The sequence below is a fragment of the Bos javanicus genome, chromosome 7 (genome assembly GCF_032452875.1).
Source record: "Bos javanicus breed banteng chromosome 7, ARS-OSU_banteng_1.0, whole genome shotgun sequence".
Taxonomy (NCBI): Eukaryota; Metazoa; Chordata; class Mammalia; order Artiodactyla; family Bovidae; genus Bos; species Bos javanicus.
Window position 1 is genome coordinate 99886986 of NC_083874.1, and position 17955 is coordinate 99904940.

General features: G+C 36.0%; 1 long non-coding RNA gene across 2 annotated transcripts in view; it reads left to right on the forward strand.

The window, feature by feature from the left end:
* Positions 1-17955, forward strand: part of LOC133251715 (uncharacterized) — a 182189-nt gene that overhangs the window by 74881 nt on the left and 89353 nt on the right. For both annotated transcript variants that reach the window (XR_009737756.1, XR_009737755.1), the window contains exon 3: positions 1974-2063. This is a non-coding gene — a long non-coding RNA (uncharacterized LOC133251715). The remainder of the gene's footprint in view (positions 1-1973; positions 2064-17955) is intronic.

Below are 17955 nucleotides of genomic sequence, written 5' to 3' on the forward strand. Positions count from 1 at the left end.
ATGTGGTGTATTACATTGATTGATTTGCAGATATTGAAGAATCCTTGCATCCCTGGGATAAAGCCCACTTGGTCATGGTGTATGATCTTTTTAATGTGTTGTTGGATTCTGATTGCTAGAATTTTGTTAAGGATTTTTGCATCTATGTTCATCAGTGATATTGGCCTGTAGTTTTCTTGTTTTGTGAAACGTATGAAGGGAAAACTGATAGGGAGGGCTAGGCCTACGTTTTGGATTCTTTACAGCAGGAAAATACTTACAGTGTAAGATTCTATGTTATGTTAGCTTGCTGGTTCCACCACTACAAATTAATTACACTGAATAAGTAATAAAATTATCCTCAAACATCATCTTTTCCTGAACAAATATTTAGGTGATAAATAATACGATGTTGTGGGTTTTAAAATTGATTTTTAATGTTAAATTTTCTTGTTATTATTTCAAAATGCATGTTGAAAATAAAGTCTCTACTATCTTCATACATTATTAATGAATAGGGTTGCTACAATTTTTCATTTAACATGCTGTAAAAATTCTTCACCAAGTATGCCCTTATGTTATTAATTAGTGTTTTATTCATAATGTATTTTGTTATTAATTTATAGTAGACTGAGTTGCATAAACATCATATTCAACATTTTAGATATTTCTGATTTTTTAATAAATGAAATATCATCTTCCATAAAACTTACATCACTTTATTTTACTCTTTTAGAATAATTTTTAGGGTTGAAGTTACTCGTTTAAAAAATATAGTCATTTTTATGACTCTAAAAATATTTGCTAAACATTTCCCAATTAGATAATATGAATGAAGCAGTTTCATTGCACTTTAGAAGACATCGTTTTTTAAAAACCTGACTTAGAAACCTATTTTATTCTTATGATAGATTCTTCAGTGTGCTTTGTATGTGCAAATACTATTTAAAAAATAAAGCTAATATCAATAAAAAAATTTAAAAAACAAAAACCTCATTGTTAAAACAGAGTCCAGTAATTCACAAAGAATACCAAATACAAAACCTAAATTCTAGAACTTTGGTATAGAACATAACCTCATTAAATTGTAATATCTTTCATAGTAGTTTTGGGTATAAAATACTAAATTTTAATAAGAAATAGTCTTTCATTTGATAACTTTTTAATCTTCTTGTTCTTAAACATACAGAAATAATAATTACGTTATTCCAAAATTACATTTGTATTATACTATGTTTGTCATGTTGAGTCGGAATATTCTTACCCCTCCAAATAATTCATTTTTTTGAAAGAAAAAATCCTGCTCCCTAGAGCATAGCCAGTTAAAGCTGTCATTTGTTTGTATTTTCTGTGCTATTATTTTACTGAAAAAATTTATGATATTAGAGCTCAGAATCCTAACAATTTAGAAAATATTATTTATCTTACTTAATATTTTTCTTAGTCAATATGCTTGATATATCAATCAATTATTTACATAGTGACTTTTTACTAGCAAATTAGCAATTACTATTAATATATAATATGAAGTAATAAAATATTAAATAGTAAATATTTGAACTCTTGTCTTCTATCCTTGTACTATCAGTTTGAAAAGAAATTTCAGTAACTATATTTTTGAAAACACTTAAATGAACCTATGCAATTCAGTGTATTTATAATTTGTTCTCCATTTTTTTAATATCTTATTGAAGTGCTTAAGTATTATTTTGCCTCCCCTTTCGTTCTTCTGATCCATTTTGTTTACAACGTTTATTTTAGTACATTAGAGTAGACTTGACAGCTGTTTATTTCTTATTTGTCAAATGTGCAAAGAAAGCACACAAAAGGAAGTTAAGATTTCCTTTGCTTTGTTAAATATTTTTGGCAGCCATTTTATCTTAACAATAGCCATCTCTCCTTAGTGCTTGGAAATAGAATCTTAATTCAGTTTAATGTGGCAAAATGCAAGCCAATCATAGTAATAACACCCTGATTTCTCCCTTTCCCCATAGAAAAGGTGAATTGGAGGCATGGTTTCACCCAGTGAGAACCAGTGAAAGAAGGAGCCATCAGGAAAATCTTTCAGTTTTCTTAGAAAAAAGGTAATGTGCACTAGCATCCTTCTCTGTGTTTACTTCTCTGGCCAGCTGTGATTGTACAGTTACTCGAGCTCTAGGAGACACCTCTCAGTCTTGGGGGAAAGGCCAAGCTAATCACAGGCGCATTAGCCTGTGCTTAGCTTGTGACATCCTACTTACGTAAGAGAAACATAACATGTTCTTTTTTTTTGTTTCATTCTTGACAACACGCACAATGAGGAACACATTCTATTACATGAAGAAGAACCTGACTGACAGTGGCTTAAACAAACAGGTGTTTGTTTTCACATAGCCAAAAATCTTTTAAAGTAAGAGAGCTGCTGCTTTTTATTCAGCTTCAAAACTGCTACCAGGACCCGAGTATTTTATTCTTCTTCCACGTGGCCAATCTACCAGCCTTAGTGGGATAACTTTCCGATGCTTTACACCTCTCAGTTGCAAAGCCCTCGCTCTAGTTTCAAGCACTGTGTCTCTTTTTAAGGCAGGAAGAAGGAAGGCAGGTATGGGCACCCGTTGTCATACTCTTAATTAATAAGGAAGGTAAGAATTCTACATGCCGCTTTCTCATATGCCTTACTGGCTAGAAGTTGGTTACGTAGACAATTATAGCAAAAAGGAGTCTGGGAAAGTAGTTGTTTAGTTGGAAACTTTGCACTAAAGAATACAATCTAAATGGGGGTGGGGGGAAATATCCATGAAGATGGGACAGGAGTGGGTAATATTAAACACCACACTAACAGCTTTTTACCAGAAGCATTTTTTACTTTATGATTGTATCAACTACCAAATGTTCATTGTAGACCTAATTTTATGGCATGTATTTCCTATCTTTCCAATCCTCTTTAACTATTTCTCAACTTTTTTCTCCTAGAAAACTCAAGAGTGTAATTCTAAAGGTCTTATTTAATGTTTATTAGTCTCTGTATCTCATTTAAGGCTTCAATGGAACAACCTCCACTTTAGGCTACTTCTTACCTCAGTTTCAAATCTTCAATCCCATGCCAATTTTTTTTAAATAATAACCTCATGAAAAGTGACACCGCAATGTATATGTATGTCTGCATGCATGTGAAGTCAATTTAGTCACGTGCAATGGTCATGTGTGACTCGTTGCGACCCTATGGACTATAGCCCACTAGGCTCCTCTGTCCATAGGATTCTCCAGGCATGAATTCTGGAGTGGGAAGCCGTGCCCTCCTCCTCCAGGCGATCTTCCTGACCCAGGAATCAAACCCACATCTCCTACTTCTTCTGCATTGGCAGGCAATTCTTTACCACCTGTGCCACCTCGGAGGCTCATATATATACATATATATGTGCACATATATATGTCTATATGCATATGAATATGCATTATATAAATAAATGTTTTCCCCAAATAAAAAAACTAGAATTTATTTGAATATACTAGAAATATATAAAGTCTAGTGAAAGAAAATATTAAAATAAGATATATACTTAAAAAAACCCTAACAAAAGTGTGAATTTTATTATGCTGAAAATGTCAAAATTAGCAGAACATACTGATTATTTCAGAATACATAAATATAGAAGGAAAAGAAAATAATTGATTTCACAAATTCTATAAAAAAATATTTCTCTTTCTAAGGGTGAGAACATTAATGGAACTGTTCAGAGAAGAAGAAAACCACAGATAAATGGAGATTTTTAAATATATTTACTTAGATTTTGAAAAATTCAAATTTAAACTCTAAATATAACAAATATTTCTTAATTAGATATTTAGCAGCATTTTGATTTTCTAACAATTCAAAAATGGCAACAAGATAAGTATATCTTATAGTATAAAAGTATAAAAAAAGTATATAAGTATAAAAAAGTATAAAAAAGTATATAAGTATAAAAAAATATGTTGTATTTTTTTCTATTCAGAGGACATTTTGAAAATGAATGAATGAGTAATATTTTATCTTGCTTAACTTAAATCATTTATTAAGAAAAAATAATTAATATGATACCAGGCCAGTTTAAATAGTCAATTAGCCAATTATGTTAAATCATTATTTGTACATTTTAAGTAATTTTAAAATGACTGTTTACGGGGAATAGTAACACAAAGATACTGGAGCCTACTCAAGAGGTGAACTGAAATTTCTTTCATTGCTGAATGCATCATAATTTATCTGACCTACCCCTGAGTTGCGTAATATTAATAACCTACCATAACTCAAAATTACTATGTTATTCATAATCTTTTTAAACAGAATTAGGTCAGTGGACTAAAGTGACACTTTTTCCCAAAGTGAGAGATACATAAGCATAGCTCAAAATAGTGACCAACTTTTATAATAACTAGGTGGTTCAGACGGTAAAGAAACTGCCTACAATGCAGGAGACCTGGATTCAAACCTTGGGTAAGGAAGATCCCCTGGAGAGGCCACTCCAGTATTACTGCCTAGAGGATTCCATGAACAGAGGAGCCTAGTGGGCTACAGTCCATGGAGTTGCATTGAGTCAGACACAACTGAGTGACTAACACACACACATTAAACCAAACATATTGTATTAATATTTCTTGAACTCATTCTATTGTATATACCTGAATCATTTTGACTTCTCAGTGATATCTAGAGACCCAAGGGCTAATTCTGAACTTTACCAAAATAACTGCATTCGTTTGGAAGAAATTATGTCCCACGAATCATATTTTCCACAGCTATTACTATAGGAAGTAAATACTGTGTGTTTAATAGAAAGGTTATAGTAAGAGCTGAATTGGATTCCCCCAAAATTCAACTGTGACTATATTTATAGTAACAATTCAGTTCAGTTCAGTAGCTCAGTCATGTCCAACTATTTGCCACCCCATGGATTAAAGCATGCCAGACTTCCCTGTCCATCACCAAGTCCCAGAGCTTGCTTAAACTCACGTCCATCGCGTTGGTGACGCCATCCAACCATCTCATCTTCTGTCATCCCCTTCTCCTCCTGCCTTCAATCTTTCCCAGCATCAGGGTCTTTTCCAATAAATCAGTTCTTCACATCAGGTGGCCAAAGTATTAGAGTTTCAGCTTCAGCATCAGTTCTCCCAGTGAATATTCAGGACTGATTTCCTTTAGGATTGACTGGTTTTATTTCCATGCAGTCCAACAAACTCTCAAGATTCTTCAAAACCATAAATTCTTCAGCATTCAGCTTTCTTTATGGACCAAAGTCCAATCCATACATGACTAATGGAAAAACCATAGCCTTGACTAAATGGACCTTTATCAGCAAAGTAATGTCTCTGCTTTTTAATATGCTGTCTAGGTTGGTCATCACTTTTCTTCTAAGGAGTATACGTCTTTTAATTTCATGGCTTCAGTCATCATTTTTTTGGAACCCCTAAACCCTGACGCTGTTTCCACTGTTTCCCCATCTATTCGCCATGAAGTAATAGGACCAGATGCCATGATCTTAGTTTTATGAAGTTGAGTTTTAAGCCAGCTTTTTCACTATCCTCTTTCACTGTCATCAAGAGGTTCTTTACTTCTTCTTTTTTTGTCATAAGTGTGGTATCATCTGTGTATCTGAGGTTATTGATATTTCATGATTCCAGCTTGTGCTTCATCCAGCCCTATATTTCCCATAACGTACCCTACATATAAGTTAAATAAGCAGGGTGACAATATACAGCCTTGACGTACTCCTTTCCCAGTTAGGAACAAGTCCATTGTTCCATGTCAGGTTCTATTCCCATCTCTTGAAGAATTTTCCACAGTTTATTGTGATCCACACACTCAAAGACTTTGGCATAGTCAATAAAGCAGAAATAGATGTTTTTCTGGAACTCTCTTGCTTTTTGATGATCCAGCGGATTTTGGCAGTTTGATCTCTGGTTCCTCTCCCTTTTCTAAATCCAGCTTGAACATCTGGAAGTTCTTGTTTCACGTACTGTTGAAGCCTTGTTTGGAGAATTTTGAGCATTACTTTGCTAGCATGTGAGATGAGTGCAATCTTGTAGTAGTTTGAAAATTCTTTGGCATTGCCTTTCTTTGGGATTGGAATGAAAACAGCTTTTCCAGTCCTGTGGCCACTGCTGAGTTTTTCAAATTTGCTGGCATGTTGAGTGCAGCACTTTCACAGCATCATCTTGAAGGACTTGAAATAGCTCAACTGAAATTCCTCACATTCACTAGCTTTCTTTGTATTGATGTTTCCTAAGGCCCACTTGACTTAATGCTCCAAGAATGTCTGGTTCTAGATGAGTGATCACACCATCATGGTTATCTGCATCATTAAAATCTTTTTTTTGTACAGTTCTTCTGTGTATTCTTGCCACCTCTTCTTAATATCTTCTGCTTCTGTTAGGTCCGTAAATTTCTCTCCTTTATTCCGTCCATCTTTTCCTGAAATGTTCCCTTGGTATCTCAAATTTTCTTGAAGAGATCTCTAGTCTTTCCCATTCTATTGTTTTCCTGTATTTCTTTGCATTGATCACTGGGGAAGTCTTTCTCATCTCTCCTTGTTATTCTTTGGAACTCAGCATTCAGATGGGTATATATTTCTTTTTCTCCTTTGCCTTTAGCATCTCTTCTTTTCTTAGCTATTTGTAAGGCCTCCTCAGCAACGATTTTGCCTTTTTACATTTCTTCTTCTTGGGGATGGTCTTGATCACTGCCTCCTGTACAGTGTCACAAACCTCTGTCCATAGTTCTTCAGGCACTCTTTCTATCAGATCTAATCCCTTGAATCTATTTGTCACTTGCACTGTATAATTATAAGGGATTTGATTTATGTCATACTTGATCAATTCTGGTAACTAAGTGTGGCTCAGATCATGAACTACTTATTGCAAAATTCAGGCTTAAATTAAAGAAAGTAGGGAAAACCATCAGACTATTCAGATATTTACAGATATAAATCTCTCCAAAGAGATGATAAAGCTTCACTGGTGGCTCAGTGTTAAAGAATCCACTTGCCAATGCAGAAGACACAGGTTCAGTCCCTGGGTTGGGAAGATCCCCTGGAGAAGGAAATATAACCCATTACACTATTCTTGCCTGGGAAATCCTATGGACAGAGGACCTCGTGGGCTACAGTCCATGGGTTGCAAAAGAGTAGAGTACAACTTGGTGACAACAAAACAACAAAGAGATGATAAGGTTAAAATGAGGTCATTAAGTGGACCTAATCCAATATCACTCGTGTCCTAATAAGACTAGAAACTTAGCACACAAACGTGTACAGAGGGAAGACCATGTGAAACCTCAGGGAGAAGATAGCCATCTCAACACAAAGAAGAATGGTCTTAGAAGAACTCAGCACTGCTGACTGCTTGATCTCAGACTTCTAGCTTCCAGAATTGCAAGAATGTAAGCTTCTGTTATCAGTATTTCTGCCACTCTGTCTGCAGTAAATTTTTGTTACAACAACCCTAAAAAGCTAATACAGATTGCAAATAAGGCATTTTGATAAATCAAGTAAAAAGATAATTGCCATGTTAGTAATAAACTCCTCTGCCCTAGATCCATTTCTGTCCTTGATATAAATCTGCTAAAATGGAATCTTCAGCCTGGAGTTCTCAATTCTAGGCCCAATTTTTACATAAAATTCTAATTCACATTAAATGTTTGTTAAAGGAACATACACATAAAATATACAGCAATTATGCAAGACATGAACATTCTTTGGCCTTAAGTTCCAATTTTCAGATCATTATATTCTTCTGAATATTTCTTTCCAGTCTTTATATTTGCATGTTATCAACTTCTTTTATATTATCTTTTAGGTCATTCTGTATTTTCATGTAGAGATTGCCTTATTGAAAGTGACACTTTACCATCTGTGGAAAAATACAGAATTATTATTTCTAAAATTCATAATTTGACGTTTATAAAATAAAAATGCCATTTTTATTTTCTTTTAAAATTTCATATATTTATGAGTAGAATACATTCTATTTTTTAAATAGTAAGGGAAGATGAAGAATTTAAAGGCAAATGACATACAAACTGTAATAAGACTGAATATAATAGCAGCACTAGTTATTATATCATAGAAGCATTAAATCATTGAATCACATGAATTCTAGTCTATAACTTTTCTGACTTCCTGAATCCCATTTGATATTATTTTATACTCCAGTTCAGGAGATATTGGTGAAACAAAGGCTTTGGAAAAGACTGGAGTTTTGAAGTCATGTTGCTGAAACACAGGTTATACATGCATTAAATTAATTTAATTTTTTACTTGTTTTCCCATAAATAAATTTCTGCTCTAGGGACACTAGTCAGTCCCCTGTCTATAGAATTCTATACATATTGCCAACACAACACTTCATCTAAATCAGAATGCTCCCCACTTGCTCTATCATCTGCCTAAATCCTACTTAACCTTCAAGGCTCTGCTAAATTCTTGTTTCTTCCAGAAGCTACCCCAGATGGTATGGAGAACATGTAAGGTTTTCACTCCTCTGACCATCAAGCCTCCAGAGTCTCTAATGCATAAAGTGGTGCCAGATGGCTTCATTTGTCATGGAACTTCACCCATGAGCTTTTAAGTAGTCCTGGGAGAGACGAAAAACGTCTTTTAAAGAATACATTTTGTGATGCCTCAGAGTGATGTCAGCAAAATGAAGGGGTAGGCAGCTCCGAGCTCTCATCCATTCACAGAAACATTGAAAAACAAATGTAAACTGTCAAAACAAGCTTTGTCAAAACTCTGGAAAATAGTTAAAGGGTATTTTTACTGGTTTTACCACACCAAGTCCCTGGTGCAGCAGCGATCTTAAAGGGGCCGCAGCCCATGGTTCTAGTGTGGGTTCTTAGTCTCCAGTTCCAGAGAGAGAAGAGCAGACTCCATTCACAAGTTATTGTGTAAGTCTGTTCTGATTCATCTGGAGGGATACCTGAACGAATGACGGGCAGTGTTTGTCTCTGTTTTGTAGAACTCCCAACTCAGACTGAAAAAGAAACATGCATTGCTCCACAGATTAATGGACTAACAACAGGTTAATGGAGCTAACAACAGATTAATGGAACAGAAGATATAAGTATTACATGATATCACTTACATACAGATTATAAAAAGCCAAATTCAGAGTTAACAGAGAGTATAACGGTGGTTACCAGGGGCTGGGAGGTGGGAGAAATGGGAAGTTGGTGCTCCAAGAGCACATACTTACAATTACAAAATAAGTTAAGTTTGGGGGATCTAATATACATGGTGATTATAGTCAACAATATTGTATTACACACCTGGAAGTATTTATGAGATCAGATTGTAACTGTCTTCACCAAAAAAACAAAACAAAACAAAAAAACCATTTTCACACTTTTTAAACTTAAGAGTTGTTTTGCTGTGGATATGCTATATCACATATATATGATCACAATAGAATTTTCTCTGATCACAATGGAGTGAAACTAAAAATCAAAAACAAAAGGAAACTGGAAAATACACACATATGTAGATACTAAACAACTTATTCTTAAACAACCAATGTGTCAATGAAGACACTTTGAAACTCATTCTATCAGGTTAACAATTCTGACAATAAAACGAAACTAAAACGTCACAAGAAAAAAAGTCACAGGATAATATCCTTTATGAATATAGCTGCAAAATTCTCATCAAAATATTAGCAAATCAAATCCAAAAGCATATTAAAAAGATCATACATCATGATCAAGTAAGATTTATCACAGGAAAGCAAGGGTAGCTCAATATAAGAAAATCAACATATGTAATATACATCATACAAACAGAACAAGGAAAAAAATTATAATCTTAATTGATGTTGAATAGAATATTTGATAAAATATAATATTTTATGACAAAAAGCTTAGCAAACTAGGAATATAAAGGAAAATCCTGAACATGATAATAAGCATTCATGAAAAATTCATACTTAACATTATGCTCAGTGGAGAAAGACCGAATTTTTTTTCCAGATATCAGAAATAAGAACAAGATACTGCTTTAACCATTGCTGTTTGACATTACACTGGGAATTCTCATCTGGGCAGTTAGACAAGAAAAATAAAAAAATTAGAAAAGTAAATTATCTGTATTCACAGATAACATAATCTACATACAGACAATTACAAAGAATCCAAAAGGAAGGTGCTTGAGCTTATAACCAAATTTAGTGATGTTTCATAGTAAAGATCAGCACACAAATATCAGTTGTGTTTTTATAAAGCAGTAATGAAAATTTGAAGACTAAATTATAAAAGCACTTATGTTTACAATAGCATTTATAAAATACAATGCAAAAATACTCAGGAATTAATTTAACCAAGGAAATGAAAAACGTGTACACTAAGAATTACAAAGCATGGCTGAAAAAAAAATTTAAAGAAAACCAAAATAAATAGAAAGATATCCCATGTTCATTGATAGGAATCTTAATTTCATTAAGATATTAATGCTAAAGCTGAAGCTCCATACTTCCACGACCTGATGGGAACAGCTGACCCATTAGAAAAGACCCTCATGCTGGGAAACACTGAAGGCAGGAAGAGAAGGGGACGACAGAGGTTGAGATGGTTGGAAGGCATCACCAACTCAATGGACATAGGTTTGAGCAATCTCCATGAGTTGGTGATGGACAGGGAAGCCTGGAGTGCTGCAGTCCATGGGATTGCAAAGAGACAGACATGACTGAACGACTGAACTGACTGATCTACTCAAAATAAGCTACTTGTTCAACACATACCCAATCAAAATTTCAACAGCTTTTTTGCAGAAATAAAAAAGTTATTTTCTATTGAGCTATACTCAGATTTATAAGAAATTGCAAGGAGCCCCATATAGCCAAAATAATCTTGAAAAACAAGAACGAAGTTTGAGGACTCATACTTTCCAATTTTAAAATGTATTACAAAGTAACTGAAATCGAAACAGTGTGTTACTGGCATGAAGATGTTTATATAAGCTGATAGATTAGAACTGAGAGCCCAGAATTAAATCCATACATCTATGGTCAATTGGTGTGTGACAATCTTCCAAGTATATTTTTTGGGGAAACAAAACTTTCCCAGAGGAGATCATGCTGGAAAACTAGATTTCCACAGGCAAAAATTGGAAGCTAGACCACTTATCTGAAAATTAATGAAGGACATAAATATTGATATTTATCTGATTAGATCTGATAGAGTGTCTGAAGAACCATAAAAGGAGGTTCATGACATTGTACAGGAGGCAGTGATCAAAACCATCCCCAAGAAAAAGACATGCACAAAGGCAGAATGGTTGTCTGAGGAGGCCTTACAAGTAGCTGAGGAAAGAAGAGCAGCAAAAGGCAAAGGAGAAAAGGAAATATATACTCATTTGAATGCAGAGTTCCAAGAATAGCAAGGAGAGATAAGAGAACCTTCCTCAGAGATCAATGCAAAGAAATAGTGGAAAACAAAAGAATGGGAAGGACTAGAGATATCTTCAAGAAAATTGGAGGTACAGAGGGAATATTTCATGCAAAGATAGGCACAATAAAGAACAGAAATGCTATGGAAGCAGAAGATATTAAGAAGATGAGGCAAGACTACACAGAACTATTCAAAAAATATTAATGATGCAGATAACAATGATGGTGTGATCACTCACCTACAGCCAGAAAACCAGGAATGGGAAATCAAGATGGCCTTAGGCAGCATCACTACGAACAAAGCTAGTGGAGGTGATGGAATTCCAGTTAAGCTATTTCAAATACTAAAAGATGATGCTGTGAGAGTGCTGCACTCAATATGCCAGCAAATTTGGAAAACACAACAGCAGTCAGTCAGTTCAGTTCAGTCGCTCAGTCATGTCTGACTCTGCGACCCCATGGACTGCAGCACGCCAGGCTTCCCTGTCCATCACCAATTCCCGGAGCTTGCTCAAACTCATGTCCAGCGAGTTGCTGATGCCACCCAACTATCTCATCCTCTGTCATCCCCTTCTCCTCCTGCCTTCAATCTTTCCCAGCATCAGGGTCTTTTTCAAAGAGTCAGTTGTTTGCACAAGGTGGCCAAAGTATTGGAGTTTCAGCCTCAGCATCAGTCCTTTCAATGAACATTCAGGACTGATTTCATTTAGGATTGACTGGTTTGATCTTGCTGTCCAAGGGACTCTCAAGAGTCTTCTCTAACACCACAGTTCAAAAGCATCAATTCTTCAGTGCTATGCTTTCTTTATAGTCCAATTCTGACATCCATGCTTCCCTGGTGGTTCAGATGGTAAAGTGTCTGCCTGTTATACAGGAGACCTGAGTTTGATCCCTGGGTTGGGAAGATCCCCTGGAGAACGGAAAGGCTGCCCACTCCAATATTCTGGCCTGGAGAATTCCATGGACTATACAGTCCATGGGGTCGCATTTGACTTCACATTCCAGGATGTCTGGCTCTAGGTGAGTGATCACACATCGTGATTATCTGGTTCGTGAAGATCTTTTTAGTACAATTCTTCTGTGTATTCTTGCCACCTTTTATTAATATCTTCTGCTTCTGTTAGGCCCATATCATTTCTGTCCTTTATTGAGCCCATCTTTGCATGAAATGTTCCCGTGGTATCTCTAATTTTCTTGAAGAGATCTCTAGTCTTTCCCATTCTACTGTTTTCCTCTATTTCTTTACACTGATCCCTGAGGAAGGCTCTCTTGTCTCTCCTTGCTATTCTTTGGTGCTCTGCCAACCAAGACAGCATATTAAAAACAGAGACATTACTTTGCCCACAGAGGTCCATCTAGTGAAAGCTATGGTTTTTCCAGTAGTCATGTATGGATGTGAGAGCTGGACTATAAAGAAATATGAACACTGAAGAATTGATGCTTTTGAACTGTGGTGTTGGATAAGACTTCTGAGCGTCCCTTGGACTACAAGGAGATCCAACCAGTGAATCCTAAAGGAAATCAGTCCTGAATATTCATTGGAAGAACTGATGCTGAAACTGAAACTCCAATATTTTGGCTACCTAATGCAAAGAGCTGACTCATTGGAAAAGACCCTGATGCTGGGAAAGATCAAAGGTGGGAGGAGTAAAGGATGACAGAGGACATGATATTTGGATGGCATCACTGACTCAATGAACATAAGTTTGAGCAGGGAAGCCTGACATGTTGCAGTCTGTGGGGGCCACAAAGAGTTGGATACACTGAGCAAATGAACTGAAGTGAAATGTTGATATAACAGATAAAAAAAATAAAAATTTTAGAGGAAATCATATGTAGATTCTTCTGTCATTGGCTTGGCAATTGATTCTTATATATGATACCAAGAGCCTGAACAGCAAAGAAAAATACCAGATAAACTGGACTTCACAAACTTAAAGACTTAGAAAGAAAACAAATAAATAAAAACATAAAATATTTTGTGTACCTAAGGGACATTGTCAAGAAAATTAGAAAACAAACTACAGAATAGGAAAAAAATTTGCATATCTTACATCTGAGAAAGGCTTATATCCAGAATACTTCTTTAGAACTGTTGAACTTCTGTAATTCTTCTTGGTCTATTGAGTTTTCTGTAATATAAATACCATAGATTGGGTGACTTAAAGAACATTTATTTCTCACAATTTTGAAGGCTTCAGAAGTCAAGATCAACAATCTGGTGAATCTAATCTCTGGTGAAGTTCCACTTTCTGGTGTTATAAATGTCTTTTCTGTGTCCTCATGTAGATGAGAGGGCATTGGAACTCTTTGGGGTTTCTTATTTAAGGCAGTAATTGCATTGATGAGGGCTCCACTCTTATGACCTAACCATCTCCCAAAGCCTTATCTCCAAATACCATCATATATAGGATTATGCTTCAACATATGTTGTTGCAGATGAGGCCCAAACATTCAGTCTGTTTAGCTAACTAAACAACAAAAAAGACAATCTAATTTAAAAAATGAGAAAATCTGAATGGACAGTTCTTCAAAGAAGATATACAAATAAGTAAGCACGTGAAGAGTTGCTAATCATTGTGTGTTAAGTCACTTTAGTTGGGCTGACTCTTTGTGACCCCATGGATTGCAGCCCACTAGGCTACCCTGTCCTTGGGATTCTGCAGGCAAGAATACTGGAGTGGGTTGTCATTGCCTCCTCCGGGAGATCTTCCCAAGCCAGGGATCAAACCCATGTCTCTTATGTCTCCTTCATTGGTGGGTGGGTTCTTTACTAATTAAGCCACGTGGAAAGTGGAAATGCAAATTAAAGCTGCAGTGAGATAACACTCATATCCATCAAGATGACTTTTTTACAAAAGCAACAAACAAAATAACAAGTGCTGCTGAATGCATAAAGAAATTGGAATCCTGGCACAATTTGGTAGGAATGTTAAATAGGGCAGCCACTGTGGAAAACACATGAGGAGTTCCTCAAAATTCTTAAAGAGATGGGAAAACCAGACCCCCTTACCTGTCTTCTGAGAAACCTGTATGCTGGTCAAGAAGAAACAGAACTTGACATGGAACAACAAATTGTTTCAGGATTGGGAAAGGGGTTTGACATGGCTGTAATTGTCACCCTGCTTATTTAACTTGTATGCAGAACACATCATGTGAAATGCCAGGCTGGATGAGTTACAAGCTGGACTAAAGATTGCTGGGGGAAATATCAACAATCTCATATATATGGATGATACCACTCTAATGGCAGAAAGTGAAGAGGAACTATAAAGCCTCTTGTTCAGAGTGAAGGAGGAGAGTGAAAAAGCCTTCTTAAAATGCAATATTAAAACAACAACAACTAGGATCATGACATCCAGTGCTAACACTTCACGGCAAATAGAAACGGCCAGGGTGGAAGCAATGACAGATTTCCTCTTCTTGGGCTCTAAACTCATTGCAGATGGTGACTGCAGCCATGAAATTAGAAGACTGCTTCTTGGCAAGAAAGTTTTGACAAACTGAGACAGTGTGTTAAAAAGAAAAGATATCACTTTACTGACAGAAGTCCATATAATCAAGACTATGGTCTTTCCAGTAGTCATATACAGATATGAGAGCTGGAAAATAAAAAAAGGCAGAGCACCGAAGAAATTCATAGTTTTGAACTGTGGTGCTGGAGAAGACTCTTAAGAGTCTCCTGGAAAGCAAGGAGATCACACCAGTCCATCCTAAAGGAAATCAGTCCTGAATATTCATTGGAAGGACTGATGCTGAAGCTGAAGCTCCAGTACTTTGGCCACCTGATGAGAAGAGCTGGCTCATTTGAAAATACTGTCATGCTCAGAAAGATTGAAGGCAGAAGGAGAAGAGGGAAACAGAAGATAAGATGGTTAGATGGCATCACTGATTCAATGGACATGAACTTAGGCAAACGCCATGAGACAGGCAGGGAAGTCTTGCGTGCTGCAGTTCATGGCATTGCAGAGAGTCAGACACAACTGGGTGATTGAACAACAGCAACAAATGTTTCTTCCAGTAGTCATACTTGGATATGAAAGTTGGACCATAAAGAAGGCTAAGCACCTAAGAATTGATGCTTTCAAACTGTGGTGCTGGAAAAGACTCTTGTGAGTCCCTTGGACAGCAAGGAGATCAATTAGTCAATTCTAAAGGAAATCAACCCTGAATATTCATTGGAAGGACTTATGCTGAAGCTCCAATACTTTGGTCACCTGATGGCAAGAGCTGACTCATTGGAAAAGACCCTGATTCTAGGAAAGATTGAAGGCAAAAGGAGAAGGAGGTGGCAGAGGATGAGATGGTTTGATAGCATCACCGACACAATGGACATGAGTTTGAGCAAACTCTGGGACACAGTGAAGGGTGGGAAAGCCTGGTGTGCTACAGTCCGTGAGGTCTCAGAGTCAGACACGACTTAGTGACTGAGTAACAGCAAGAATCTACAAGCCAAAGAATGCCAAGGTTTACCGGCAAACACTAGAAACTAGGAAAAGGCAAGAAGGGATTCTTTCTTGGAAACTTCAGAGGAATCGCAGGGCTACAGACTCCTTAATTCCATACTCTGGCCTCCAGAACTGTGAGAGAATAAATTTCTGTTGTTTTAATGCACTTCATTTGTGGTACTTTGTTATAGCAACCCTATAAACTAATAACGTATATCAAAGTATATATGCCCTTTGTAATAATTAATTTAGAATTCTTTTAGTTCAACAGCATTACCTTAAAATTAACAGGAACCTTAAAACAAACAAACAAAAGAACTCAACAAACAAGGAAGTAGCCCTGAGTATCTTCCAGCTGACCTCTCACCAGCACCCTGTCTCAGTGCTTCACAGGGCACAGTTTTGAAAAATAAGGAATCCAGTGTAGTGTTCTTATTTGATTTATGTCGAAACGGAGGCTTAAATAAGTTTCTTCTCTGATGGACAGTGGTGGCAGACCACTCCCACTCCAATGCGTATTTGATTTCTTATTGCTTCATAATGTCCTATACTCTACTGGGATTTGATTTAAAAAAGCTTTTATTGATTTTCTCATCATAAAATTAATACATTTTATCACATAAACATTTATTAAATCAAAAAAGTAAAAAGATGAAATTACTGGTCTAATTAACACTTTATAAAAGAGCCCTAAACATTTGATGGATTTACATATAAGCATTTAACTCCCAAATTAAACCCTGCAGCCTCTGCTGGCTAGTCTCTGCAGTCAAAGGAATAAAATCAGTCTGGCAGACAGAATATACTTACTTACACAGAAATAATGTTTTCTTCCTTTCTCATTTTTTAAAAAATAATCCACAACTGTGAAAATTTCCTTTCCCTATCACTCACTCCACTCTTATGTTGTTCTCTTACACTCTGTAATCACTAACCATCTTTACTCTCATTCTTTACTTTCCACAACTTATATTATTTCCTCTCAACACAAACCTTACCCTTTTCTTCCACCTCTCTCATTTTATGTCTCTCTCTCATTCTCCAGCTTCTTTATTAGAAGACCTAGGAGATGTCATCATATAAAATAAATTGAACAGAATGTGGAAATAACCTAAGTGTACATATTTTATCTGATCCTATTATTTCTACACATACACATATACTAGTTTGTCAAACTTCAATGAGAAGAATTTTCTATTTTCACCCTTTTCTTCTAAAGATTAGTTGTGTTCATCCCTTTATACTTTTTCTTATTACAAAGTTAATGAATATATACATTATATTTTAATTTATATGAAAAATTAAGCAGATGCATTTGTGCTAGATACTTATTTAAAATATATATCAATGTTATTTTAAGTAAATAAATGCAGAATATAGTATTGTAAAAATAAATAAATAAATCACAGAATACTGAAAAAGTGAGACTTTTCTCTTCATGTCCTGGTTATAGAGAGCTTGAAGGTGTTTTACTCCCATACTTACAATGAAAAAAGAACAAAAATAAACATTCAATTGTGACTCATTTTGAACCTATCATAAAACTAAGTTCACAGAAAAACCAGTGCTCCAAAATCTAGTAAGAGACAGCAACCTGCAAAAAGAAAAGAGGTGAGCACTGATTCATGTGGTGCAGATGCAAATGGGTGCTTGCAACAGTCGTTCTATGTGAGTAACTGATCACTGTTGAAACCTGTGTCGGGACTCACGGAACACTGTGATGCCCCTGAGATTGAAGGTGTTAGAGGACTCCATCCTGCTGAAGTCACTTATAGCAAATCTCACTGGGCATTCACAGAAGACATCAGAGTGAGTCCTAAGAAAGTGTCCATGGTGGTGCAGTGGAGAAAGGTAACAGCAGTTATATGGGATGGACCCATCTCCTCTATACCCACTGTGGAACAAAGGCCTTAATCTGTAACAGAGGTGGACAAAGTTTATAACCAGGAGAAGGAAACACAGGGAAGATTATACTCCTGAGAAAGTAGAAGACCATGAACTGGGCTCAGAACTAAACTAAGGGAGGAAAAGGAAAATAAGAAGATGACTTTCCCCAAACTGAGGACACTGTGACTGCCTAATACTACAGCTTAGACAGAGAATGTCCCTCAAGTCTCCAGAGCCAAGAGTCAAGCCC